Source organism: Podarcis gaigeae (assembly GCF_964106915.1).
Source record: "Podarcis gaigeae genome assembly, chromosome: 2".
Classification (NCBI taxonomy): Eukaryota; Metazoa; Chordata; class Lepidosauria; order Squamata; family Lacertidae; genus Podarcis; species Podarcis gaigeae.
This window is the reverse complement of record NC_139679.1, coordinates 111,461,652-111,489,161: the sequence shown is the minus strand read 5'-3', so window position 1 is coordinate 111,489,161 and position 27,510 is coordinate 111,461,652. Positions and strand designations below refer to the sequence as shown.

General features: G+C 45.8%; 1 protein-coding gene and 1 long non-coding RNA gene across 2 annotated transcripts in view; one reads left to right on the top strand and one right to left on the bottom strand.

Annotated features, from left to right (window-relative positions):
* The window catches only part of LOC310837985 (C-type lectin domain family 2 member E-like), a 47,014-nt gene extending 22,863 nt beyond the window's left edge, over nucleotides 1-24,151 (bottom strand). Inside the window, exon 1 of the mRNA XM_083725284.1 lies at nucleotides 23,855-24,151. The gene's annotated coding sequence lies outside the window, so the exon portion shown is untranslated. The remainder of the gene's footprint in view (nucleotides 1-23,854) is intronic.
* Nucleotides 397-13,475, top strand: LOC310838175. Its single transcript, XR_014560764.1, has 4 exons — nucleotides 397-546; nucleotides 4,457-4,718; nucleotides 4,917-5,002; nucleotides 12,744-13,475. It is a non-coding gene; the product is annotated as an uncharacterized lncRNA (long non-coding RNA).
* Nucleotides 24,152-27,510: the final 3,359 nt, after the last annotated feature.

Below are 27,510 nucleotides of genomic sequence, written 5' to 3'. Positions count from 1 at the left end.
AAGAAGGCTGATCGCCGAAGAATTGATGCTTTTGAATTATGGTGCTGGAGGAGACTCTTGAGAGTCCCATGGACTGCAAGATGATCAAACCTCTCCATACTGAAGGAAATCAACCCTGAGTGCTCACTGGAAGGACAGATTGTGAAGCCGAGGCTCCAGTACTTTGGCCACCTCATGAGAAGAGAAGACTCCCTGGAGAAGACCCTGATGTTGGGAAAGATGGAGGGCACAAGGAGAAGGGGGCGACAGAGGACGAGATGGTTGGATAGTGTTTTCGAGGTTACCAGCATGAGTTTAACCAAACTGCGGGAGGCAGCGGAGGACAGAGGTGCCTGGCGTTCTCTGGTCCATGGAGTCACGAAGAGTCGGACACGACTAAACGACTAAACAACAATGCTGTACTATGATGAGTGGAGGAAACTGGACAATGTTCTCTGGAACAGTATCTGAGCAGCAATCAATCAGAAAAGCCACACCAGATTGGAGGAAGGGGAGAAAGAAAACTGACCCTACAACAATCATTCCACTATTTCCCTCAGTCTGGAGGTGAGCTGATAAGGTTGAACATTATGAGAACACGGAAGATAGTAAAAGTTAAACATTGACATGCTCCGTGCAGTGGTGCAATAAGGAGATTTTTTGCCTTTGAGCTTGAAGGTCTTAAAGGGACACGAACTCTTAAATGGCAATGTAGTACCTAACTACAGTGGTACCTTGGGTTAAGAACTTAATTTGTTCTGGAGGTCTGTTCTTAACCTGAAACTGTTCTTAACCTGAGGTAACACTTTAGCTAATGGGGCCTCCTGCTGCTGCCATGCCGCCGCGGCACAATTTCTGTTCTCATCCTGAGGTAAAGTTCTTAACCCGAGGTACTATTTCTGGGTTAGCGGAGTCTGTAACCTGAAGCGTTTGTAACCTGAAGCGTTTGTAACCAGAGGTACCACTGCACTATCATTATCACTTTTGCTTCTGCTCATTGTGCTGCGTGAGGCCCTTGACCTCTGCCCCAACATGGAACAAACAACTTAAAAGTTCAACCTTGGTCAGGAGCCTGAAAAAGCTGTTTTGATCTCATTAATCTTAGCAAATATAAATATTACCAGTAAACATCAAGCTTTTAACCCAAGGTACACTTTAAGTCAGTACAAAACACTATGGTTTTTCCGTGTAGGAAACTCTCCAGGACACTCATAAGAATACTTAGCAGCATTTTTGCTTGAGTAGCACCTGAGTAGTTCTTCCAGCTCAGCACTGCCCTGAAAAGCTGATCTGATTTCTTTCCGCAACGGCCTGTAAGACAGAGTTGTTCCGCCTGGCCTTTGGCTTGGAGCCAATTTGATCCCCTCCCTCCCTCTCTTTTTTCCTTTCCTTCTCCTCCTGCGATGAGGCTACATTTTAATAATGTTTCAATATTTAATGTTGTATTTTAATTTTGTTTTTAAGTTGTAATCATTCAACCTGTTTTTATTATTGCTTGTAAGCCGCTCTGAGCCCGCCTTGGCTGGGGAGAGCGGGGTAATAATAATAATAATAATAATAATAATAATTAAAGGTGAAACACAGTGGGTAGAATTGGGTATGTGTCAAGGTGATCATTCCATCAGCACAAACATTTTCAGATGGAATTCCCCCTCCCCAGATGGAAATATCTCCCCTCCCCCATGCACAATGTTCTAGGTGTTCTCTTGACTCCCCAGAGCTGATTTGGAGTGGGGGGTCATAGGGGGTATGCGGGGTGGTGGGGGGGAAATGCCTATTTTAAAAAGAAGGGACATAAGCCCTTGCTCCTCAGATTGGCTGAGACCTTTCTGCAGCAGTGACACTCAACTCTGCTACTTTCTGGGCAATTTCATTTTATTTTTTAACTACAACCAAATTTCTCCGATGAAAATAGGGACTTCCCATTCCATAATGATAATTTTACTATTTATACCCCACACATCTTACAGAGTTGCCCCAGCTACTCTGGGCAGCTTCCAACATGAATAAATAATTTTTTAAAAAGAAGAAATATTAAACATTAAAAAAAACAACACCTCCCCTATACAGGATTGCCTTCATATGACTTGGGGGTCAAACAACTCCATACCCTCCAATATTTCTCCAACGAAAATAGGGACATCCTAAGGAAATGTGGGACATTATGGGATCGAATCAGCTGCTCTAAATCAGGGACGGTCCTGGAAAATAGGAATACTTGGAGGGTTTGGGTTTCACAGGCTACCAGAAATCCCCTTGGATTGGGTGGAGCACCAATTAGACAGTTGGAGGCCGCTCAGAGTGGCTGGGGAGGCCCAGCCAGATGGGTGGGGTACAAATAAATTATTATTATTATTATTATTATTATTATTATTATTATTATTAACACCCCACTTCATGAGATTGCACCATTTCTCATGCTTTTTCTGCAAGGCCTGTATTAAGAAGGCCTGTATTAAGAAGGAACAGGAGTCTACATAGAATGAGTAAGGAGATGGTGGTGGGTGGGGGTTATTGAGTTGTTCTTTTATATTTTGATTATATATTCTGTGTTTTTATATTGTGACTTTATCCTGTGAACTGCCCTGAGACCTGCAGATAGAGTGCAGTACACAAATTTAATTAATCTATCCAGGAACCACCTGGTTCTGGAAAACACCAAATCCCAGCTCTCCTAGAGGTTCAAGATGGACCTCCTACCACTCTGCCTAAGGGTAGGGTTGGGGCAGGTAGGCTCCACTTCTTCCTGCTCTGCTTCCTTTTGAGGCACCTAATCATAAGCCTGCATTTTTATCAAAGCTTATATATTGCAATCAAGGCTTGTATTTAAAAATGAGCTTAAAAAAGGATTTTCAAATGTTTCATGCCAGGCAGAAAGAACCTTGGCAAGAGGTTTTTCTCCTAAGACAAGGGGGCCCCATTGATTTATAGTAGAAAAACAATTCTCAAAGTCATAAAAAGGGAGAATTACATATGCTGCCCCAAGGCTGAAAAAACACAATTAAGAATGGGTAAAAAGTAAAATAATACCAATGTGCCTCCCAGTAAAATGAGCCAGATCTTCTTTCCAAGGTTGAAAGGCCAAGAGCAGTGAAAAAGGCAACTGGCTTGGCTAGAAGAAAAGAGAGCATTTTTGGGAAATTTTCTAAAGCTGTTTCTTTCTTAAACTGAGAGAGTTAAAAAAGGCAATAAATGTTGGGAAGAGCTAATGGGAGAAGCATCTAGCTGGCTGGGAAAGGAGGGGGAAAGGGGGGAGGTGTACACTGAAGAGGTTTATTTTAAAAGCTGTGTTTTTTTACTGAGTTCCTTCCTTTTTACTTTACAAAGGCTTTATTCTTTTAAAAGGCTACCTATGATAAGTGAATGAAATATATTAGCTTAAATATATTGGCTTAAATGTAATTATGCAAAGGATTTAAGGAATGCTAGATTCTTATTTCATATGGTTGTAAGAGTTGTATTTATCCTGAAATTAAGTCAGCCACCAGCCTAGCCCCCCTGCCAGACAGAAGACGCCATCCAAGCACTCTTGATATATGGTTGTCAGGCATTTGTTTAGAAACTTTCAAATGAAGGAAATCTTTCAATATTGATGTGAAACTCAAGATCCTTGACATCTGTTGAACATAAAAATGTAAGATTAAACATTTGTTTTAGAAGGCAATAGGGCAAGGAGGGCAAGAGGTGAGCTGGTAATTAAGATTCCATGTAAGATATATTATTACTTATTTGTCATATATATAGCTCTTTGTCTCCCTTATAAGGACAGGAGGATATGGGTGTATCTTTTGTGATTGGTTCTACCAAACAGCCAATAGGAATATTCAACCAGGCTGATTGGACAGAGGCAGCCACAGGAGGAGCAAAGGGGGCTGGATTAAGGGAATATAAGTGCTGGCCAGGATGGCAAGAGGGGAGGCCAGAGCTTGGTAACCATATACCACTGTGCCTCTCATTTATTTGTCTGACAAATAAATTATTATTTTAATTTCTCTATTGCTGCGTTGAATATTTCATTCCAGCTAAGCGTTAACCACAAGCAGGGTGCTACACTTTCTCCAGTCAAAGATGGCTTTTCTTTCCATAAGACAACATCCTCTCTTAGTGGCGCCCGCCCTGTGGAACGCCCTCCCGTCAGATGTCAAGGAAATGAACTTTTAGAAGACTTTTAGAAGACTTCTGAAGTCAGCCCTGTTTAGGGAAGTTTTTAGTGTTTGATCTTTAATTGTGTTTTTAGTATTCTGTTGGGAGCCGCCCAGAGTGGCTGGGGAAACCCAGCCAGATGGGCGGGGTATAATAAAAAGTTATTATTATTTATTATTATTTTCAGACATAGGTTAGTGTTGCCCTGTGTCCGGGATTTCCTGGACATGTCTTCTTTTTGGGGGGCAACCTGCCCATCTGGGCGGATCTTTGCATTCTACACGAAATGTCCAGGTTTAGGGATATACCATATATATCTAGGGGTTCTTTTGAGGGGCACACACATGCCCCTGAAGAGTCGGAGAGGGCAGGCGCTCTTCAGGGCCTGCCACTCTCCACGCCCTTCACGCGCCACCCAGAAGTGCCACAGCAGGGTCTGCAACACCACCACCGCCAGTGCCACCATTCTGCCGCCAGCACCAAGCCTCCAAGCCACCAAATTGCCTGGCCTGTGCCATTTCTGCCAGATAGAGACCATGCCATACCGCTTCTCCCGACGCCCCCAGAGGGCTGTGAAGGAGGATGACTAGAGAAAGGTAGGTTAGGTGGGGCAGGGAGGGGGCGGGGGACAGAGATTTGGGATAGTGGGGGGGATGCCCCTTTTTTGCAGCTCAGAAGATGGGAACCTAACATAGGTTTCTCAACACCTGCAATCCAAGCCCAGGAAGGAAATCATGCATCATTGCATGAACAGGTTCTGAAATCATGTTTCTATTTTCATCCTTCTCTTTCAGCTGGGCTGACCAGATTATGCGCACACCTGGAGTACATCAATGTTAGTTTTGATCTCTTTGTTCCCAGGCATCTGTTTAATTTTGAGGTGGGTAGTCTTGTCAACGCTAACATCATGTGAACATAAAGCAGCTTTTACTCTGTTTGGTAATGCTTCATATGTAGACACAGGAGAGAATAAATACTCAACTAAGCCTCCCCCAACCCCAGGTTGCTGGGAGAGATAATGAAGGGAAAATATTACACACCCCTCCTGACATTAACTCCCCTCCTGATTCTCATCATTGTGTGATAATGATACCATCTAGTAATACTGAGAAACCAGTCTTATAACTGATTACAATAAGTAGGACTAGTTTCTCGGCAGCCTTATGAACGCATCATGTCTTTTTGAATCTATAATGTGATTATTATTTTTAATTATAAATTTTTATTAGTTTTCAGTTTTGTTGTTGTTGTTTACTCGTGTCGTTTATAGCATATATTCAACACAAAAAACAGCAACAATTTGTTGCTGACAAAGGATCACTGGACATATAAAGGGCCCCATTATCTTCAGTGGCTTAGGGCCTCATCAAACCCAAATCCGGCCCTGCTTATGGCATATATGTCTAATGCCCCATTACCTTCAGTAGCTTAGGGGCTCATCAAACCCAAATCCGGCCCTGCTTGCAGCAAGCCAAATGTTTATTCTGGAACTGCTGTTAGTTTGTTTGAAGCCAACAGGGCAGAACAAAAGGGGTGGAATTTCGCTCATCCCCTTTCCTTCTTTTTTCTTTGTCTCATCTTCCCCTCTGGCATGGCATGAGGGCTGCTCCTGGGAGCCAAATCCTTTTGGGCCCCCTAAATATTTTTGGGGGGTCGGGACCAGGTCCTCCAATGTCCCAAAAGTGTGGAAGCAAATCACGGAGCGGCTGAAACACTGCTTGATTATAAAAAGAAAAACCCTGAGACCAGTTTGCAAAAAGATAAAACAATCAAAACGGGGGGGGGGGGGGACGGACGGGACGGACAGCCCTCATTTAAAACATATAAAAGTTAAAACAATAAAGCAGATGATAATTACATAACCTTTCTAACCAACTGTTTTTAGCTGGCGCCAAATTTCCGTATACAGGCTCGTTGCCAGCAGCTGCTACTAAATTTCCTGGATTTCTGGAATTGGAACTGATATCCTGGAATTGTTATTGCAGTACTTGGTTTGAAGCCCACCGGGAAGCCAGAACTAAAAGGGGTGGGATTTCCTTCCCTGCCTCTCCATTCATTCTTCTTTTCCCTGAATTCCCCTCTGACTCAGCATGAGGACTGTTTATTAAACTGAGCTTCATAAGAATATAAGAACATCAGAATAGCCCGCCTGGGTCAGGCCAAGGGCATAAGGAGTCCAGCACCCTGTTCTCACAGGGGCCACCCAGATGCCTGTGGGAAACTCACAAGAGCTCTCTGCCCGTCTGCCGTTTCCAGAAACTCAGAAGGAGGCAAAGCACAGACCTCATGGCTAGTAGCTCTCAGTAGCCCTCTCCCCCACGAACCTTTCTCACCCTCTTTTGAAGCCATCCAAGTGGGGAATCATCACTGCCTCCTGGGCGAAGGAGTGCCATAGTTTAACCATGCGCTGGATGAAGATGAACTTTGTTTCCTCCTGAATTTTCCAGTGTTCAGCTTCCATGGATATTTCCATGGAATTCTGGTGTTATGAGAGAGGAAGAAAAACTTCTCTCTCTCCACTCTCTATGAGGCTCATTCCATCTTGCATAATTATTATTTTTACCTCCTTTTGGGGCTCCTTTTGAGGCTCATTCTATCTTGAATAATTATTCTTTTTACCTCCTTTTGGGATCAGTCCATCAGCCAGTTTCTGATGATGGCAAAGCCTTCAAGAAGCAGAACAGGATGAATGTTTTTAATAATAAATATTATTAGTTTTCAATTACAGTCCAATAATAGCCTCATTATAACAATCCCAATTTATAATACAATTATTAATACTAATCGTTCAAATGCCAAATTGTGTAATTTAGATAAAGTGCCGCCCCCCCATGTGCTAAATTTGATGGTTTGATGATTTTCTTTATTTCTGCATTCCAAAATCTTATTAGTTTCATTTACATTCTGGTCATAATAATAATAATAATTAATAACAACAACAACCAGAATAATAATAATAATAATAATAATAATAATAATAATAATAATAATCCTTTATAATTGGATTTTGAATCATGTGAAACCAGCAGGACTCCAACATTTCAAGAGGGCAAATTGGGATACACCACACCATCTCACCAGCCCATTGCTCACGCCCACCACCGCCCACCCCTCCCTTCCCTGCCCACTTACACCCTCCCTCCTCCTTCACACCTTTGCTGTGCTCCTCCCCTGTGGCTGCAACCTCCGCTTCCACTGCCGTGGCCTCCTCCCCACCCCCAGCCAGCATGGCCTCCCAGAGGCGCTTTGGCACGACCCTTTGATGATTGCCAAAGCCATCCAGAAGGTGGTCTGATGCTCATCTGCAGGGTCAGACGCAGCTTTGCTGACTCATGCCAAGGTGCTAGTCTTCATGGGATATTCCAGGATCCAAACAGAAGCTGGGATTGGCTTCTGTAATCCACAATATCTAGCTCAAAATGTGTCAGTTGCGTGGTAAAATTAAAAAGGTAAAGGACCCCTGAACGGTTAAGTCCAATCAAAGGCGACTATGGGGTTGCGGCGCTCATCTTGCTTTCAGGCCAAGGGAGCCAGTATTTGTCCATAGACAGCTTTCTGGGCCATGACTAAACCACTTCTGGTGCAGTAGGACACCATGACAGAAACCAGATTGCACGGAAATGCCATTTACCTTCCTGCCGATGTGGTACCTATTTATCTACCCTTGCTGGTGTGCTTTCAAACTGCTAGGTTGGCAGGAGCTGGGATGGAGCGACAGGATCGCGGGGATTTGAACTGCCGACCTTCCGATCAGCAAGTCCAAGAGGCTCAGTGATTTAGACCAGGCACATCCAAATCCCAAGGAACTGCGATCTACTCAAAGTATAAAAAGACTGCCTGTGATCTACCCATTGTCATTGCTAGTAGTTAAGTTGTTATGATTTGCAGGGTGGGGGGAGCCAAAGTTGTTGACCTTCTTTTGGAAAGGATTCGCCAGGTTGGTTTTAGAAGGAGTGTGCTAAATCAATCACTCAACAGTCAGCTCACCTCCTGCCTTCCCAAACTCTGCCACCCAGGCAAGGAAATCAACCTCTCAAAGCGGGGGCGGGGCGCGTAACAATCGCTTAAGAGCAAGAGGGAGATCACTTACAAAACTACAGCCTGGGACACCCCCATGATCGACCGGTAGATTGCGATCGACCTCTTGGACATCCCTGGTTGAGACCACAGAGCCATCCGCTCCCCTAGTTGTGGGGTGTGTCTGACTAGCCCTCTGGGCTCTCCATAGGCCATCTTCCCCCTCCAACCCACACCACTGTTGCTCCACACCTTCCTCAAGTCTGGCTGAAATGCTGGAGTGCAGCTGTCAGTCAGTGTGGAAAACACTGAGGTAGACGGATCAATTTGCCTGGCTCTGTAAAAGTCAGGTTCCTGTAAGCCACCTCATGCTGCTCCTTTCAACTTCCATTTTCAAAAGTTTCAAGGGACTGCGGGGTCTGCTTCTGAGAACAGCCGTGGGGAGGAGAGGTGGCTTCCATGGGAGCGAGATGGAGAATGCAAGACCTTTTCTTAAAACAGACAGATGCAAGACAGACACCATTTTGATTTGCTTATGCAGTGCTTGCTATGGCTAGTATGAGCCATAGGCAAGAGCGAAAGAGAGAGAAGGAGGGGGAGGGAAGTCGGGGCTTTTTTTAGTTTATGGAAAAAAAGAGAGAGAAGTGCTTTTGCCCCGGCTGCTTTTTCTACAGGACGTGGTTATGCAGATGTTTCCTAACAGGAAGTTGATATGAAGAGCCTCGTGGTTAGCTAGAGTGGTTAGAATGACATGAAAAGAATGTGTTTATCTGCATGTGTAAAACTCTCTGAAGGCACAACTCAGGGTGCAGCCCTCAATAACCCTTTTGTTTTGTTTTTCTTGTCTTGTTTGTCAGCTGTCTTGATGCACCTTGAAATAAAATCTGAATCTATTTGAAAGCAGCGCTTTCTCGTCATTGCTGGGACTGAGTGACTCTGTTGTGCTCGAACCTGGCATGGGCTTTTGCCCACATCAGAAGGAAACCACTCTCCCCTCCTTGAGTGGTTCTTACTTCTCCTCAGTTGATGGGCAAGATGGGAGCCTGCCTTGCCCCAGGAAGGCAATAATCAGGACTCCACTTTAAGCTAGGGTTACCAGATGTCCCCATTTCCGGGGGATTTGTGAATAAGTCCCGGGACAAATTCCATCCCTGGAATGTCCCCGGATTTCATTTAATGTCCCCAAGAAATGCAGCAGCGGCAGTCTCAGCAGCCCGGAGCAGTTGGCTCTGGCTGGCTTCAGGAGCTGCTGAGAAGTCCCCATATGATGGTGGTGCAGGGGCTCGAAGATGCAGCTTCCGGGCTGCCTCCACCTTCCCTGACCCCAGCAACTGAGCTGTGAAGGGAGGCTTCATGCCGCCTATCGGAGCAGCCTCCCGACTCCAACTTGCGTGCAAGCAGGAACAGAGTGGGGATCTCTCAGCTGTGAAGGCAGGCTTCACGCTGCCTATCAGAGCTTGCGTGCGAGCAGGAGAGGGCAGGGATCTCTCAGTTAGGCAACGGGAAGCCTCCCTTCCCAGCTGAGGGATCCCCATCCCCTCCTGCTTGCACGCAAGTAGGAATGGGATTGGGGCTGCTCCGATGGGGAGGGAGGCATCTCACTGCCTGAGCCTTGCTGCCGCCGCCACTCTTGGCCCTCCTTCTCCGCCTTCCATGCCTGACCCACCACGCACCGCTTCCCCACAACCACCATCGAAGAACTGACAACTCAGGGGCTGCTCAGGCTCTTGGAGAAAGGAGAAAGAGGCCTCAGAGGAAGGGGAAACATGGCGGTTGAGGTCAAGGCAGATGCCCCTCTGCCACCACCATTGCTGTTGGGGCAGGATGCGGCCCACCAGGCTCGTAAATCTGGCCCCCAGAGCCTGCCACCCACTCGGTCAGTCCCCGCAGAAACTGCGGATGCCTCACCGTGTGGGGACTAACTTCCATGACACTGACGCGGCTTCGGATTGGCTGAAGGAAGCTCCTGCAACCAGTCCAAAGCTGTGGACACCTCTGGGTGACGCCCCTTCCTTCCCGCTGAGGTGGCTGCCAAGAACCAAGCCGGAGGAAGCAGTGGTGGCGGGGAGGCTGCCTCTGCTGCCCAGGCCAGCGGCATTGGCTCTGCGCCCCGTGGACCCCAGCCGAGGCAGAGGACGCCGACGAAGACAAGTCGGTGTCGGCAGCTGCAGCTGCGGTGAGCAAGATGGACGTGTGTGGTGGTGGGGCGGCACGCTGGGTGCTCTTGCCCCTTTTGGGAGAGGGTGGATCCAGACCCCGACAAGGTCTGAGGGACAGTGGACAGGCTCCCTTCTGAAAAAATTTGCTGACCCCTGCTTTCCCCTTGTCAACATCCTCCTTAAATGGTGGTGCCCAGAAATGGACACAGTACTCCAGGTGAGGTCTGATCCACTTTAATAAAGGTGTCTGGCACAAAAATCTCTGAATGGATCTGCCTAAAATTTGGCAGGCTTAATCTTGAGAGGCTCATATTTCTGCAAATTTCTTCCACTTTTCTCCGAAGCCAGAACAACAGTATAGCCATTTTTTAATTCCCCACTACAGTGGTACCTCAGGTTAAGTACTTAATTCGTTCCGGAGGTCCGTTCTTGACATGAAACTGTTCTTAACCTGAAGCACCACTTTAGCTAATGGGGCCTCCTGCTGCCGCTGGAGCACGATTTCTGTTCTTATCCTGAAGCAAAGTTCTTAACCTGAAGCACTATTTCTGGGTTAGCGGAGTCTGTAACCTGAAGCATATGTAACCTGAAGTGTATGTAACCCGAGGTACCACTGTATATTGAATGAGTTGGTGAGAACTTTGGGTTGTATTCCTAGCTGTGCTAGGAGAATGTTCTGTCAGCACCAGGATTTCTCCTTCCACAAGGGAACATTCTCCCCCTCTCCTCCCTCACAACCCCCAAAGGGATTCTAGTAGTTCCCCCAATCAAACAAAGACAGCCTTATATTCAGTGCTTTTTTTCTTGGGGCCACGTGGGAGTACGTGTACCCCTAAACATTTTGTGAATCGAAATGTTCCTGGGAAAGAGGTGGAGGAAGTGGCAGCAGCAGCAGGACGGGAGAGGCACGAAGGAAGCGGCGCCTGCGAGCTCCACAGTCATCTAATCTTAGCCCAGCATCCAGCAGGGAGACGGACAGAGGACAGCAGCCACACGGACACAGGACCCACCTGGGGACAGATATGGTTACCAGATATTTTTCAATGAATCCGGGGACACTTTTTTTTTTAAAGTTTAGTAGCAACCAGGAGTCAGTAGTGGGGATGGTGCGGCAAAAGACCCTGGGCCCAAGCACACATGCACATTGTATAAAGGTGCAAAGCCCTTCTTTCGCACCCTGTGAAACATAAATGTGCGGAGTTTCTGCCACCGCCATCACTGCAGCATCAACGTCCTGAACGTGTAGTATTTATTTATTTATTTAAAGTGTCCCCAGATTCATTGGGGGGGAAAAATCTGGTAACCTTACTTTAAGCTCCTGGTTGTTCCTTTGACAATGCCCCAATAAATGTTATTGTTGCTAGAAAAGCAAGAATGGAAATGTGTGATCTTAATTAGAGAAGTGGTGGGGTTGGGGAGCGCTTCCCCCATCTAGCTATGTCTCTTTTTCACATCACCCTTCCTCCTTTCTCCTTCCTCTTCCCTGTAGGTTACAAGCGAGTTTGACGAAAAACACAACACAGGAACTCCCTCCGTAAATTATCCAACCTATTTTCAGAAAACAAAACTGAGGAATAATGTTGTTGAACATTCTCAGGAGGGGGGAGGGACAATGCTCCAAAGCTGCCCCCCCCCCCCCGTGACCCAGAGCTAGCCCCATTCCATTGCATTGTGTGGAAGAATCAGCAGCTGCACAGAAAGGCTGAGAACATTAGGAGAACATTGTTCAAGGTGACTTTTTGGGGTTAGGGGAGGGAAGTTGCAATACAGAACATTATCAAAGCATCTTTTCTGAGAAATTTATTCTCAGCTCCATATCTGAGCTGTTTATCAACACCCACAAGTGTCAGCTAACTGCATGCATGACATCCTCTTATTTTTTAATTTGTTTGCAGCACTAACCATACAAATGTCAAGGTTTATTCTAAGCATTTTCTCCCTACTGCACAAGCAGCCATTGCAGAGCCCACCCTTGAACATTTCATAACAAAAGAAAGAACATGGAAGAGAAATAAGATTTTTTTTGAAGGGGGGATAACAGAAAGAAAGAAAGAAAGAAAGGAAGGAAGGAAGGAAGGAAGGAAGGAAGGAAGGAAGGAAGGAAGGAAGGAAAATTGGGGAAATGGAGGATTGAGAGGACCAAGAGAAATAGAAGTGCCTTCAAAAGAATTGAAGAGCAAGCAGATGGCACCCCCTCCTAATTACTTAATTACCTAATTACCTCCTAATTATCTCCCTTTCTTGATCTATAGTTGCATACTGAGACTCCCTTCCCCCACAAAGCATAATTCTGAAGCCAGATTGGCCAGTCGTGAGGGATGATGGGGGTTGAAGTCCAGGAACATCCCCACTTCTCCACTACGGGAAATAATGTAATAAAATGTAAATATGACCTTTATTACATTTATAATGCAGCACTGCCCAACCTTCTGCTTCTCTTTACAGTGGTACCTCAGGTTACAAACACTTCAGGTTACAAACTCCGCTAACCAGGAAGTAGTACCTCGGGTTGAGAACTTTACCTCAGGATGAGAACGGAAATCGCGCGGCGGAAGCGGGAAGCCCCATTAGCTAAAGTGGTTCGTCAGGTTAAGAACAGTTTCAGGTTAAGAACGGACCTCCAGAATGAAATAAGTTCTTAACCTGAGGTACCACTGTATTTCTAAAACAAGCACACAGCAGTCTTGGCATTTGGTGAAAAGCTTCTTACGGATGCCAGTATGACATGGGTTGAATTATACCTTGGAGCATAAGCTCTTAATGAATGTTGGAACAGCTTGGATCCTGCCTAGGCAAGTCCAAATGGTTTTTCCTTGTAGCCCCCCCTTCAGCTCCTACAAACTCCTGGGGCTTGGTAACCAAGATTATTATTTTTACCCTTCTCATCTTTATATTCAGGGCCTGTGAGAATTTGAACTCCTGCCTGACAACAGGGGCAGATTTAGGGGGGCACAGAGCCTTGGGGGTGCAGCAGAAGCCACCACAACTATTTTGTAGTATGGAGGGCAAGGGACGCCAAATTATGAGGCCCCAAGATATTCCCCACTGCTGCCATTCCATGCAGACAGTGCTCACATTTATGAGGAGTTTCGGACAAGTCCATTTTTCATTTGCCTCTCTTCTGCTGGGTGGCTGCAGCCATTTCAGGAATAAAACCACGACACATGGTATGTGTTTTTCTTCTTTGGTATGTGTTTTTCTTCTTGTTTAGCACTGCAGGGCAGGGAATGGAAGGCGGGGTGGGGGGCTTCCCGTTTGTCCCACAGCTGCAATTTCCTCCCCCGCATTTGCTGATTCTGAGGTCTTGGGCTGAGTATTCAGACTGTGAGACTGCCTTGACCATGACTTGTTTGAAAAACCTGGAGACCGAGAGGGAGAGGCAGAAAACATCTTAAGGGCCTTGTGGAAACGAAACTTAAACAAGAAACTTTAAAACAAAACTTTAAGAATTCGTAAAGTACTTAGCACTGTTAGAACCAGAAACGGGATGGGGGCGGGGGAGTTAAACGACTCCCCCCTAATCCCAAGTCCCCACCACAGCCTCTAAAAAGTAGTCTATAAAACTGTAGTAATAAGTGGATACTAGGTATCATAGTGTTTCCTGCAACTATCCAATATAGCAGCAAATAATTGCCAAAATTCAACAGTTTGACCCATTTCCTTGGTTCCAATGGCTAATGACTTCTCTGCAAGAGGGGAACCCATAATGCCTCCATAATCCCTGAGGCATAGGGTCACATATATACCCCCCTCCCCAGAGAGTGGAGGAAAGATAACAATGGACCAGACAGATATCCCTTGATGGAGTTTGCTGAAGCCAGGTGTTCACAAAGCCCATCTTTAGGAAAGCCCTGAGGGCAAGGATAGGTGTAAATAGTTTTATTCTTCTCTTGGTGGTGGGTACTTAGAAGGTGTCTGAATCTGATATGGGGATGAATGATGGACTCATGTTACCACGCAAGGTCCCCTCCTTCTTGGTGACACGTTGGTGATGTATCTGGAAATGTATTATGGGAAGGGGGGAGGTCTTAAAAGTCTTTAAAGTCCATGAAACCCCATGCTCGGGGTTCCTACTCCATGTGTGTGTGAGCCTTGTTGCAACAATAAAGATCAGGTCTACTGACCACTGATTTGCTTCTTTACTTGGTTGGAGATTCCTTCTTTTGCTGTCCAGGAGAGACCCGTGGGGAGTGGCACCCTGACCAGCTGGGCAGCGGAGTAAACCTGCACCCAGAATTTTTCCATAACAGCACTAAATCACTCAGTTTGTGCAATGAAGAGGAACATAACTCACTGCAGGAAGCAATGTGCAGTGCAAGATGCATTGATGCATTGACCACTGAAACATCAAACACATTTGTAGCCCTGGGTTCCTCCTGGAACTGCACCTGCGTGAGCATCATCTGAACGTCAGTCATCTATGGGTCCCACTTACCTTGCTCCTCTGTGGGTGAAGTGGCAGACCGGGGCAAGGCTGGGGGAAGGGATCCCTTGAAGGCACCCCCCCTCGATCCCTCATCCCCAAACAGGGCCTTCGACCCCCTAAGTCCAGACTCAATGTCCTGGACTGGCTTTCTCCAGTCCACCTGTAGCATGAGGTTGCCTTCCTCTCCTCTACAATCAGCCCCATCCTTCTGGGGTGAATCGAGCTGAACCCTTGACTAGACCGTGAGGGGGCAGTTGAGTGTCCAAGCAGAAATAATAGGCACTAATCTTTCCAACTTAAATCTTATTTAATGCACACACCCACATTGATTTACTTCATTGGTATCCAAGAATAAAAGCACAAGCACTTTATTCTGAAACGAGAAGTAAATCTACAGAAGCGGATCTAAAGAAGAATGCCTCAGCATTAGAAATTCCCCATTTTGACCTCGTGTTTTTTTGTATACGCTCCATCCAGTCAGCTGGCTATTTTTGCCGCCTTAATCACTAACATACTTACTATTAGTCTATTGTTTTTTTTTAAAAAAATGACTGTGGTTAAGGGCAGCTGACAGGGTATCAGCATATCTTCCAAGAGTCCCGATTTTCCAGGGACACTCCTGAAATTACGAAAGCCACCCTGGCTTCTGCTTGATCCTGGAATGTCCCTGTTTCTCCCGCCAGTTCTGCCACCACTGAGCTGAGGGAGGAGGGTGAGCCGGTGCTTCTGCCGAGCGAAGGTGGCAAGGGACCACCCTGTTGCCTCTCCCCGGCCTCTTCCATGGCCACTGCTGCCGGCCTCCTCCGTTGGGGAGAGGCTGCCACCACTGAGGCCCAGCCCCACATGATGCGCCACCTCTGAGGGGCAGGCAGGGGGCAGGGAGGGAAGAAACAAAGGGGTCTTGATGATGATGATGATTATGCTTTGTGCGTCCACGTCTAATCTTGCCCCTTTCTAAAATGTATTTATTGGCGTGTGCTTTTCTTTTTTTGTAAATCTACCAAAGAATAAAATAAGAGAAAATCAGGAATGATGTTTTTTCTCAGGATAGGGGAGGATGTGCTGTGTCCTGTTGGTGTAATGGGGGTGGCAGCCACCCTTCTTATGATAGGAAATGCTGGGTGGGGGGCACAAAAATGGGAGGTTGAGGAAGGTCAGTTGTGGGGTGGGGAGTGAGAAATGTCCCTATTTTCATCTGGGCCTATGTTGGAGGGTATGGATCTGGCCGCAAATCCCATTGGCAGCTGGGAGCAGGACTACCCCATTCCTTGAATGTACGGCGGGGTAATCTCCTTTTCAGGAAATGCAGTTGGAGAATGTGATGGCAGGAGTCATAGTGGGAGGCAGGAATGAAGGGATTGAAGGCTTCCATACGATCATCCTCTGAGACCCTTCATTACAGATCTTCAGGCGCCAGGCAAAATTGTTTTCCTTGGGCTGATTGAACTTTCTACGGCATTTGAAATGTGTTTCTGGGAGGATACTGGTTTCTGTGTTATTGTTTTGTGCTCTCATTTTTTTTATCTGGTGAGTTGCCCTGTGATCTTTGGATGAAGGGCGATATACAAATTTAATAAATATTAATAATAGTGGGATAGTTGAGTGAGTTTCATGTGAGCAGGGTGTGCTGAGAAGGCGATTGCACAAGGGGTATTTGGGAGAAAATATCGATTGCAACAGAAGAAACAGATTGCAACAGGGTTTCTTAATACTTCCCCATAAACTGTTAAGGCCAGCTTCTTCTCATGCCTTCGCCCTGCATTTAAAGTTCTCATGATTTTCAGTATTACAGCACTATGATCATAAGAACATAAGGTGAGCCTGCTGAATCAGGCCAATGGCCCACCTGGTCCATAATCCTGTTCTCACAGTGGCCAACCAGATGCCTGTAGTTCCTGCAGTTTCTAGCTAGTGTTATTCAGAAGAACTATTCCCTCTGACTGTGGAGACAGAGCAGAGTCATCACAGCTAGTAGCTAATTCCCCATAATCAGTGTGGTAGAACACATGACTCATTCCTGTGTCACAAACATGAATCATGCTTAACTAATGCGTTCTCCCGGCAACCTGGGATTAAAAAGTGCTCAAAAGTGAGATACTCTTTGCCAACTCTTTTGCCAATTCCCCACTATGGGGAAATATTCTACTGTACAATATTTTTCTTTCAGGGCTCTAAGAAGCCCTGTGTGGGAGACGTGCAGGAGGGGTAAGAAGAGATGCTTCACTTGGGCTATCCTGCCCTAAGGTGGGCTTGGACCAGGTGACCTTCAATGCAGGGGCGGAGGAAGGGGGAGCAGTGGGGTGGTCGCCCCGGGTGTCACCACTGAGGGGGGTGACAAAATGCCAGGCGGCACTCACTGCAGGGACCTGCATTGCGCCTGAGTCACGAGTCCGCCTGCCTCCTCCTCCTCAATTGTAGGGAAGCTGAGTGGGAAGAGGCAGGCAGACTCCTCGGAGGCCCCACGGAGCATCCTGCCCTGGCTTGCCCTGCCCCATGGATGGCTAGCTCTGCCCCTGTGGGCAGCTGGCCCCACCCCTGGGCGCAGGGCAGGCGCACCGCCCCAGGCGCCCGATCAGCTTGCTCCACCGCTGCTTCAGAGTCCCTTCCAACTCATCCTATGTGGATGGACTTAGTTACCACTTGGATATTGTAATGTGGGATGAAGAGCACTGGCAGACAGACTGCACATGGCAGCAAACTAAGGCTGATGGAATCTCTTGTGGTTCTTCCTGGTTGCAAAACAACGGCCTCCTGGTAGCAAAACAACGGCATTATTTTTTTAAAGGCAATTTGTCACATGCCCTTTTTTAGTTTGACCCCTTTCATCGCTATTCCTACCATATATTTATATTTTGATTTTGTTCTGTGAACTGCCCTGAGACCTCCAGGTATAGGACAGTATAGAAATTCAATAAAATAAAATAAAATAAATAAAATAAAATCAGAAAGCATGACGGAATGGAAAAGTTCTCAGTGGCTATTTAAAAGCTGGCACAGAAGGTGCTTGCTGGCAGGATTATCACATAGTAAACGGTAAAAGGTAAAGGACCCCTGGACACTTACGTCCAGTCAAAGGCAACTATGGGGTTGCAGTGCTCATCTCACTTTTCAGGCAGAGGGAGCTGGCATTTGTCCACAGACAGCTTTCCAGGTCATGTGGCCAGCAGGACTAAACCGCTTCTGGCGCAATAGAACACTCTGACGGAAACCAGATCACACGGAAATGCCATTTACCTTTCTGCTGCAGCAGTACCTATTTATCTACTTGCACGGGTGTACTTTCGAACTGCTAGGTTGGCAGGAGCTGGGACAGAGCAACAGGAGCTCACCCCATCATGGGGATTCAAACTGCCAACCTTCTGATCGCCAAACCCAAGGTGCTCAGTGGTTTAGGCCACAGTGCCACCTACGGCACATCGTACTGGGCCAAGGACTCTTAAGTCTCGGTTTCTTGTTTCTGCCAAATAAGCTGTACAAACTCTCCACTACCTTTGCCATTACCACTGGAGCTCCTTGTTAGGAGGTGAGATGCAAAGCAATGGAATTTAAGCAAAGGAGAAAAACTATGGCGCTGGAGATGCATGAAGTCAAGTCAAATTTATTTGTTTAAAACCATTAGCGATTGCCAAGCTAGGCAAAAGAGGCCTCTGGTATACAAATCAGCTGGGAAAATATAGCACGGAGGAAAAGGAAAAGGGAAACATTAACATGACGGTATCAGAAATAGCCCTCATTGTGTCCATTATCCTTTTCTCACCAATGGCCAACCAGTTGCATGGGAGCAGGACAGGAATGGGTCCATTGGTGGAACTCCCCTCCAGACAGAACCAAAAAAATATATCTTAGCCATAGACTACAGTACATTGCAGGAGGGCAATTTTGGGATGAACAAAGGTGTTAAGTTGTGGGTGAACATATCAGACGACACAGGGATTCTTCAAACAGCTCTTGTTTATTCACAGGCCAGAATAGAACTGAACTGAAGGCTTCAGTCAGCCTGCTTATATAGAGCTCCAGTACAACGTAACTGTAACAATTTTCTAAAACTATCCAATCACCGAACGTCACTTTCGATCCCTTATTTGCATAACTATCTACAGTATCACCCTGGGCCAGAACTTCAGTACATAATGAAAGGGAAACAACCTGACATTAAATCCAGGTGGTTATTATCATTTTTAAATTATTTATTGGGTTTCTTTTTTTAATTCTGCTCTTCTTCCTTAAGGAACCCAGGGTAGCAAGCAAAAAGGTTTTATAACAGTTAATACATTCTGAAAACCATCTCAGTCTTCCATCCAGTGATCTAGGGCTTGTCAGGATCAGGAGGCCTCAGCTGCCAAATGTCTGGGCATTCTTCAGCCACCATCAAGGTCTCACTCGCTTGATCACAGGGTCCATGGTGGTTGGTGTTGGGGGAAGGCGTGCTGTTAGATCCCAAGTCATTTAGGGCTTCATAGGCCAGTGCTAACACCTTTAATCGGGCCCAGTTGCTCACTGGCAGCCAGTGCTGTGCATACAGGGCCAGTGTCACATCGTCTATGAAAGAATGTCTGTGTACTTGTACCTCTGTTAGGTCAGATTCACACCAATACTTGCATCGCCCACACTCTAGCTGATGTCCAGCCTCTTTAATAAGCTAGAGCTCCTCAGTAGAGCAAGAAGCCTCCTGGACTCCCCCTGGCCAGAGAGGTGCTTACGTATGATTGTACATATTGATGGTGCTTTCCATCTGAACATTACACAGTGAAACCAGGGAGAGATTTTTCTGTGACAACAGGGTAATATTCACACAAACACCTGTCCAGGAGAACAGGTGGAACACCCTCCCATCAGATGCCAAAGCATTCAACAACTATCTAAGGTTTAGAAGTCATCAGAAGACAGCCCTGTTTAGGGAAGTTTTGAATGACTGATGTTTTAATGTATTTTTAATCTTTTGTTGGAAGCTGCCAGAGTGGCTGGGGAAACCCAGCCAAATGGGCAGGGTTTAAATAAATTATTGTTGTTATTTATTATTATTATTATTATTATTATTATTATTATTATTATTATTACTTTTAATACCCTCTGTAGTGAAAAGTAGATCTAGTGGAGATGACCTGCATTATGCACTGGGTGGATGATGCATTGAGACAGCGCCGTGATTGTCATGACTGCCATGAAGTCCAGAGCTGGCCTAGCCAAGGCAGCATCAACATGGATACTGAAGTCCACCAGAACTAATGTCCTTGGCTTTTCCAACACCATGCCAGGGACCGCCTCTGGCAGCTCAGGGAGGTAGTTGAGCTGTGGCGTGGATGGTCTACCAATGAGATCCCAGTCCTGTGTTTGCCTCCCAGCACCAAGTACAAACCATCACATCCAACTCCCAGCTGGTTTACAGCTGGTCCAAGTTGGGGTGACTCCCACCTTCCACAGAAAGATCATGTCCACAGCTTGGGAGTTCTTTTAGACTGGGTTTATCGGGGGAGTCAAGGCCCAAGTCAGCTGAAAGACCCCTTCAACCCATATTGTCCTGTCTGCTCTCAAAGATCTACACAGAGACCATTCTCGTTTTCCTGTCACCAAAGACAGTGAGATTGGTGGGAAGAAGAGGATTTTTTTTTCTGCACAGCTCTGGAACGCCTCACCTGTTGATGTCGGCAAGTCCACCACATTCAAACCATTTCAGCAACCCGTGAAAATGTTTTCAGGTGGCTTTTAGATAGGCAACATTATTCAGATGTGGGGACCTTTTACTTCTGATTTTTTTTTTATGAACAATCTGTTATTTAATTGATTTATTTGTATTTTCAAGGTTGGTTATACTGGCATCGTTTATATACTTTTAATATGTAAGTTGCATTAGAAGTTTTTTTTTTTACATTCAGAAAGGTGGCATATAAATGAATTAAAACACCTCAATTAATGAATAACTACCAAAATAGAGAACTAAGCTAGTCAAGTTGCGTGTCGAGACCCCAAAGCCACACCTGCATTGAGAAAAAACTCACACAAGGACACAGATATTAGGTTAATGTTATTGGGCAAATTTTGGCCACAGCTTTATTGATTACAGAATGTGAGCGGTATTGGCTTAGGCATTGAATGGACCCGACTATATCTGACTCCTGGCTGATGCTCAGAGAGTCCAGTAAGGGTAAACCACTGGAAGGGGGAGCCCCGTCTATGCAGACCAACTCGAGCTTCCCCTGGTGTTCCCGTCGGGATTGGCTGGCCGGTCGCTGACATGGCCAGGATCCCCCAGGCAACGGGGGACTAAGTCCCCTGCCCCCAAAGTAGAGTGGGTAGCCATGCGGTCCACCGCATCTCTTCCCCACTGTGAAGTGGGGCGGATTTTCCGTTTCACAATGACTTAGTTCTCCCTCTCGCTATTTCTGATTGTGGGTGACAACAGACTCATCTAGAAACCTTTTAATTGTCACAGCTCACATATGAAGACAACCACACATGTCCATATATGACTGTCAAAGAAGCAGAGAAGTATAAGCATAAGCAACATGTGAAAACCCAAGCCTAGTGTAGGAGTCCCGGGGGTTTTTTAACAGACTAAACCAAACGACAGAATGACAAAGGTCTCCACTGCCCTTATTCCTTGGGGCAGCCCCTCTTGGGGCAGTCCCTCGCTTTCTTTCTTTTTTAACTGCCCCTGTTTTACATTTGTGATTTTTTTAATGAGATCATTTAAAAGCATTATTATCTTAGAGGACAACTCACCAAGAAGTATGGCTAAATAAATAGACCAATTTGTAAAAAATTGAAAAGCAATGCAAATTTTTTTTGCCAAAAAGCCCCAAAACATTTTGGCTCTTTTTTGAATTTTTTCTAGATGTATAACATCCCTTTTTAGAGGAGGCACCCAGAACTGTACATTATTCCAAGTGCACTTGCAGCACAGATTTGTACAACTCATTATATAGACCAGGGGCAGTCAACCTTTTTATACCTACCGCCCACTAATACATCTTTCTTGAGGGTAAAATTTCCTTAGCGCCCACCAGTGCTCGATAGAAGGAGGATTCAGCTTGTGCCGTAGAACCCCTTACTGCCCACCTAGAATCCGGAAACACTCACTAATGGGTGGTAGGGACCAGGTTGACAACCCCTGATATAGACCTTTTCCTAATGATCCCTAGCATGGAATTCACTTTTCTCACAGCTTCAGCACACTGGGCCAACATCTTCATCAAGCTCTCCACCACGAACCCACAGTCTAGTTCCTAGTGAGTCACCACCAGTTCAGACCGCGTTAGCATATTTGGAAAATCAGGATCTTCTGCTTTAGCCTACACTGAATGAGCATTAAAATGGAAAATGCAGTTCACCCAGTTTTGGATCTCCATAGAATCCCCATTTCTTCTAACCACCCTACTAATTTGGTGTCATCAGCAAAGCTGGCTATCTCCCTGCTCACTCCTAACTCTAAATCACTTTTTAAAAAAGCATGGGTTTCAGTACTAATACTTGGGGGACCTTGGGAGAGATGGTAGGTCAGGCATCGGCAAACTAGGCCCTCCAGATGTTTTGGGACTACAACTCCCATAATCCCTAGCTAACAGGACCAGTGGTCAGGGATGATGGGAATTGTAGTCCCAAAACATCTGGAGGGCCGAGGTTGCCTATGCCTTTGGTAGGTCTTTTGTTTTCTCCCCTCCCACTGTGGAACTGCATCCTTAGCTCCACCTGGTGGGGATGCAGGAGAGGGCCTTCTTGGTGGCTGCTCCCAGACTTTGGAACTCCCTCCCTAGAGAAGCCAGACTAGCTCCCTTCATATTATCCTTCTGCTGCCAGGTGAAGGCTTTCTTGTTCCAACAGGCTTTGGGAAACTGATTGCTTCTAATGAAAGGCTGGTGCTGTGCTATTTTAATTTTTATTACCACACACACACACACACACACACACACACACACACACAACATACACACAGTGCTTTTTTCTGGGGACACACACACACACACTTGAGGGGGCTAGCACCCAGCAATGTGGTCATGTCACATGTGCATGCTGCAACATGCTGACATGTCACACACACATGCCACACAACTTGTATGTGTGGTGCGCACCTGATGTGCAAACATCCCCGCAGAATATTGAGGGGCCCCAGTCCCCTCCTTGGCCCCTTGGCCACCCTGATGGTGCCCCTGTGTGTATATATAGATAGATAGTTTTAATCCTGTAAGTTCTTAATTGTTTTTAATGATTGTTTTTTCTATGTTTTTAGCAGTTCTTTTTTTAATTATCTATAAGCCACCTTGAGTCCCGCAACGCAGAAAGGTAGGGTTTAAATAAACAAACAAATGAATAAAAGCATTGTTTCTCTGCTTTAAAGGAAGAGTTTATTTATATGGCAAGTTTAGCAAACACAAGTTGAACCTTAAAGCCTGTGCAGTGTTTAGGGGTTACAGCAGGACAGCAGCTGTGTTACAAGAATCGAAAGTATCGCTTCCCATCAGTGGCGCCTTGAGGCTTTGGCAGAAAATCAAACAGGGCCAACACGTTGACAACTAGAAAACGAAACAAATGTGGAAAGGCAATCAAAGGCGTAATTTTCTGCTCATTGTTTCAATTCCTTTTTATTGTATTGTATCAGGGCAACCAGCCATCACACAATTTCAGGGAACAATGCCCTGGGATCAGTGCTTTTTTTCCTGGAGGGACGCAAGGGGACGCATACCCCTAAACATTTTGTGAGTCTAAGTTTGGCCTCATTGAAGGGCAGTATTTCAATATGAGTAGGAAAATGAGAGTATCCCTAAAAAAATTGTTTTATAGAAAAAAAAGTACTGCCTGGGATCATTGAGTTTCATATCGGATAACAATCAGGAAAACAAAAGAGGCATTTGAGGAAAGAAGGAAATGAAATGCAAATGAATATAATAGAAAAGAAGCTTTGCAATGTATCCTTTACTACAGCACCTTTTCAAACCTGCTAAAATAGTTTTTGTTTTTCAGAATGGGACACACCTGCCATGATAGGACAGGAGGTGCATTAATCTTCAATAGCCGGGCTTCCTTTTGAATTTTAACAATAACAGCAAAACACATGCAAGACTCAGTGCTAGGTCCTATCCAGGGAGAATTGTGAGAATTGTGAGGTTATAATAAAAGTTTCCATTTGCTCCCTTACCTGGTTGGACTCTGTCCCAACGCCTCACCAAAGGTTTAGGTGACAGTTCCCCTTTTACAAAGCAAAGTTCTATTCCCCTCAAGGGAGCAGGCCGCTTGCCATTCAGAATCCATCAGGAGGAGTCTTGTAAGCATTGCAGAAATCATGCAGTAGAAAAACGTCTCTTCCTCTTTTGAAACCAAGAGATATCCTTAGAGGGAATTCACAAGAACAAAGAAGGAGCACAACCCTTGCCTTCCCCAGCTTCGCAAACGGACTGCTGTACCCAATTTGGTGCCCAGTATCTAAGAAAGCAATGCAATGGCATCATTTCTCAGAATAATGAGATCACCTGAGGATCTGCTTGGAAGTTTGGAGACAGAAAAAGTATCAACGGAAAAAGTACCAACAGCTGCCATCTAGTGGGAGGTCTGCAGTATTGTGAAAGGAAGACACAGAAAGCTGACAATTTGCTAGCTGGCTAAGAAGTTTGGTGTATGAAGACCTGAACAGCTTGGGAAGTGAAGGTGGTGAAGGTCCTGTGTGAGTGTCTGGAGGTGGTTGGAGGATGGATGGGGGCTAACAGATTGAGGTTGAATCCTGACAAGACAGAAGTACTGTTTTGGGGGGACAGGGGGTAGGCGGGGGTGGGGGACTCCCTGGTTCTGAATAGGGTAACTGTGCCCCTGAAGGACCAGGTACGCAGCCTGGGGGTCATTTTGGACTCACAGCTGTCCATGGAGGCACAGGTTAATTCTGTATCCAGGGCGGCTGTCTACCAGCTCCACCTGGTACGCAGGTTAAGGCCCTACCTGCCCATGGACTGTCTCGCCAGAGTGGTGCATGCTCTAGTTATCTCCCGCTTGGACTACTGCAGTGCGCTCTATGTGGGGCTACCTTTGAAGGTGACCCAGATACTGCAATTAATCCAGAATGCGGCAGCTAGACTGGTGACTGGAACTGGCCGCCGGGACCACATAACACCGGTCCTGAGAGATCTGCATTGGCTCCCAGTATGTTTCTGAGCACAATTCGAAGTGTTGGTGCTGACCTTTAAGTCCTAAACGGCCTTGGCCCAATATACCCGAAGGAGCGTCTCCACCCCCATCATCCAGCCCCGACACCAAGGTTCAGGTCCGAGGGCCTTCTGGCGGTTCCCTCGCTGCGAGAAGTGAGGTAACAGGGACCAGGCAGAGGGTCTTCTTGGTAGTGGCACCCACCCTGTGGAACACCCTCCCTTCAGATGTGAAGGAAATAAGCAGCTATCCTGTCTTCAGGGAAGTTTTTAATATTTAATGCTGTACTGCTTTTAACATTTGATTGGGAGCCGCCCAGAGTGGCTGGGGAAACTCAGCCAGATGGGTGGGGTATAAATAAATTATTATTATTATATTATTATTATTATTATTATTATTGGATCAGGATACCTGAAAGATCATCTCTCCCCTTATATACCCAATTGATCGCTGTGCTCTTTAGGCAAGGGCCTCCGGCTGATATCATCTTATTAGGAAGTCCGTTCTGCACAAGTTTAGGAATCGGGTCTTTAGTATTGTGACAGCTACCTTTTTTGGAATACCCTCCCTCTCTGAGTATTTGACAGGTGCTTCCTCTGTTGTCTTTTCGGCTCCTACTGAAGACCTGCCTCTTTCAACAAGTTTTTAAAGCTAGAACTTTCCCAGTCCGCACTGGAATTACTTTTAACACGCCTTTAAAGAGGGCTTTAAATGTGTGTGTGTGTGTGTGTGTGTGTGTGTGTGTGTGTGTCCCGCATTTAATTGCTTTTTGGGAGGAAGGGAGGATATCATAGAATCATACAATTGTAGCGTTGGAAGGGACCTCGAGGGTCATTTAGTCCAACCCCCTGCAATGCAGGAATCTCAACTAAAGCATCCATGGCAGATGGCCAGCCAAGCTCTGCTTAAATACCTACAAGGAAGGAGAGTCCACAACCTCCCAAGGGAGTTCGTTCTACTTTTGAACAGCTCTTATTGTCAGAAAGTTCTTCCTGATGTTTAGTCAGAATCTCCTTTCTTGTCACTTGAAGCCATTGGTGTGGTGTTCTCAAAGCAAAGGAAGGATTAGACTCTGATAATGAAAATACACACAGAGGCTTGAACCAGCAAGACGCATATAATAGGGCGCATATAATAATAATCTGTCCCTCCACTCCCTGGCCCAGGTCGTTTTATTCACAAAAGAACTTTTAACAGAGTGTTCGTAAGAACCAATCAGATTTCTTCTGAGCATTTCAACAAACCCCACTTGGGGACAAATTTAAACTACGTTCCAAAGAAGGATAGAACCTTTTTTATGTATGCTACAGCAGCAGCAAGAATACTCATCGCAAAGTATTGGAAGACACAAGATCTACCCACCTTGGAAGAATGGCAGATGAAAGTAATGGACTACATGGAATTGGCGGAAATGACTGGCAGAATCCGAGATCAGGGAGAAGAGTTGGTGGAAAAAGATTGGAAGAAATTTAAGGACTATTTGCAGAAACACTGTAAAATTAATGAATGCTAAAATGATGTGGGAATGAAACGAAGTGGTTTTTAGCAGTAAGGTTAAAGGAATATGTAAAGATGGATTGAAAATTGAAGTTACTATAATGTTGTGCTAGGATTAAGAACTAAGATAAAACAAACAAGGAAAGGACTTGCTGAAAATACTATTTGAACTGGAATACAAAAAAGGGAGGTGTGAGGAAGTCATGGAAACAAGTAAATGAACTCTAAGATATAGAAAGAGGAACCTATTTTTTTAACTGTTTTTTATTTTTATTTTTTTGTATGTATGTTTTTTATTTTTGGTGTTTTCTTGTTGGTTTTGTACTTTATCTATTTGGAAACTTTAATAAATATCATTAAAAAAACCCAACAAAGTTAAACTACGAAAACTAATTACCGTATTTTTTGCTTCATAAGGCGCACCGGACCATAAGGCGCACCTAGTTTTTAGAGGGGGAAATCAAGAAGAAAAAAAATCTGTTTTTAAAGAAGGCTTTAAATATGTGTGTGTCCTCCCCCCCACCCCGTTTAATTGCCTGTCTGCTTCTCCCAGAGCTTCTCAGGGCTGCCGGGGGAAGCCTGGGTCGTCCCCCCCAGCCCCAAAGAGCAAAGAAGCCAAGACAGTGAGCAGGATCCATCCCGCTCGCTGTCTTGGCTTCCTCTTTAGCCGCGCGCACCCTTTCCGGCCGGGAGAGGGTGCGGGTGGCTATGGCAATACCCCCACCTCCCGCAAAAGCCCACAGGAGCCGCGCACCCTTTAAGGAGCGTGCGACTCCTTCAGGCTTTTCTACGAGGAGGGAGAAGGGACTGACTGGCCACATCAGTCCCTTCTCCCTCCGGGGAAAAAGGCCGCAAGAGCCGTGTGGAGCTTGTGTGCGGCTCTTGGGGGCTTTTCCTGCCTGCCTCCCCCCTGCATTCGCTCCATAAGACGCACACACATTTTCCCTTACTTTTTAGGAGGGGAAAAGTGCGTCTTATGGAGCGAAAAATATGGTAAGCATGCATACATTCTGGGGTAAATAAAACAGAACTACAAAGCAGTGCATTTGGCAACCCCTGAGGTCATAAACAAGCAATATACCTGATAAGAAGGATGGCCAGGAGGACAGCGATCATTATCACCTTCATGTGAGATCTGTTTCCTTTTTTTTTTATAAATATTTT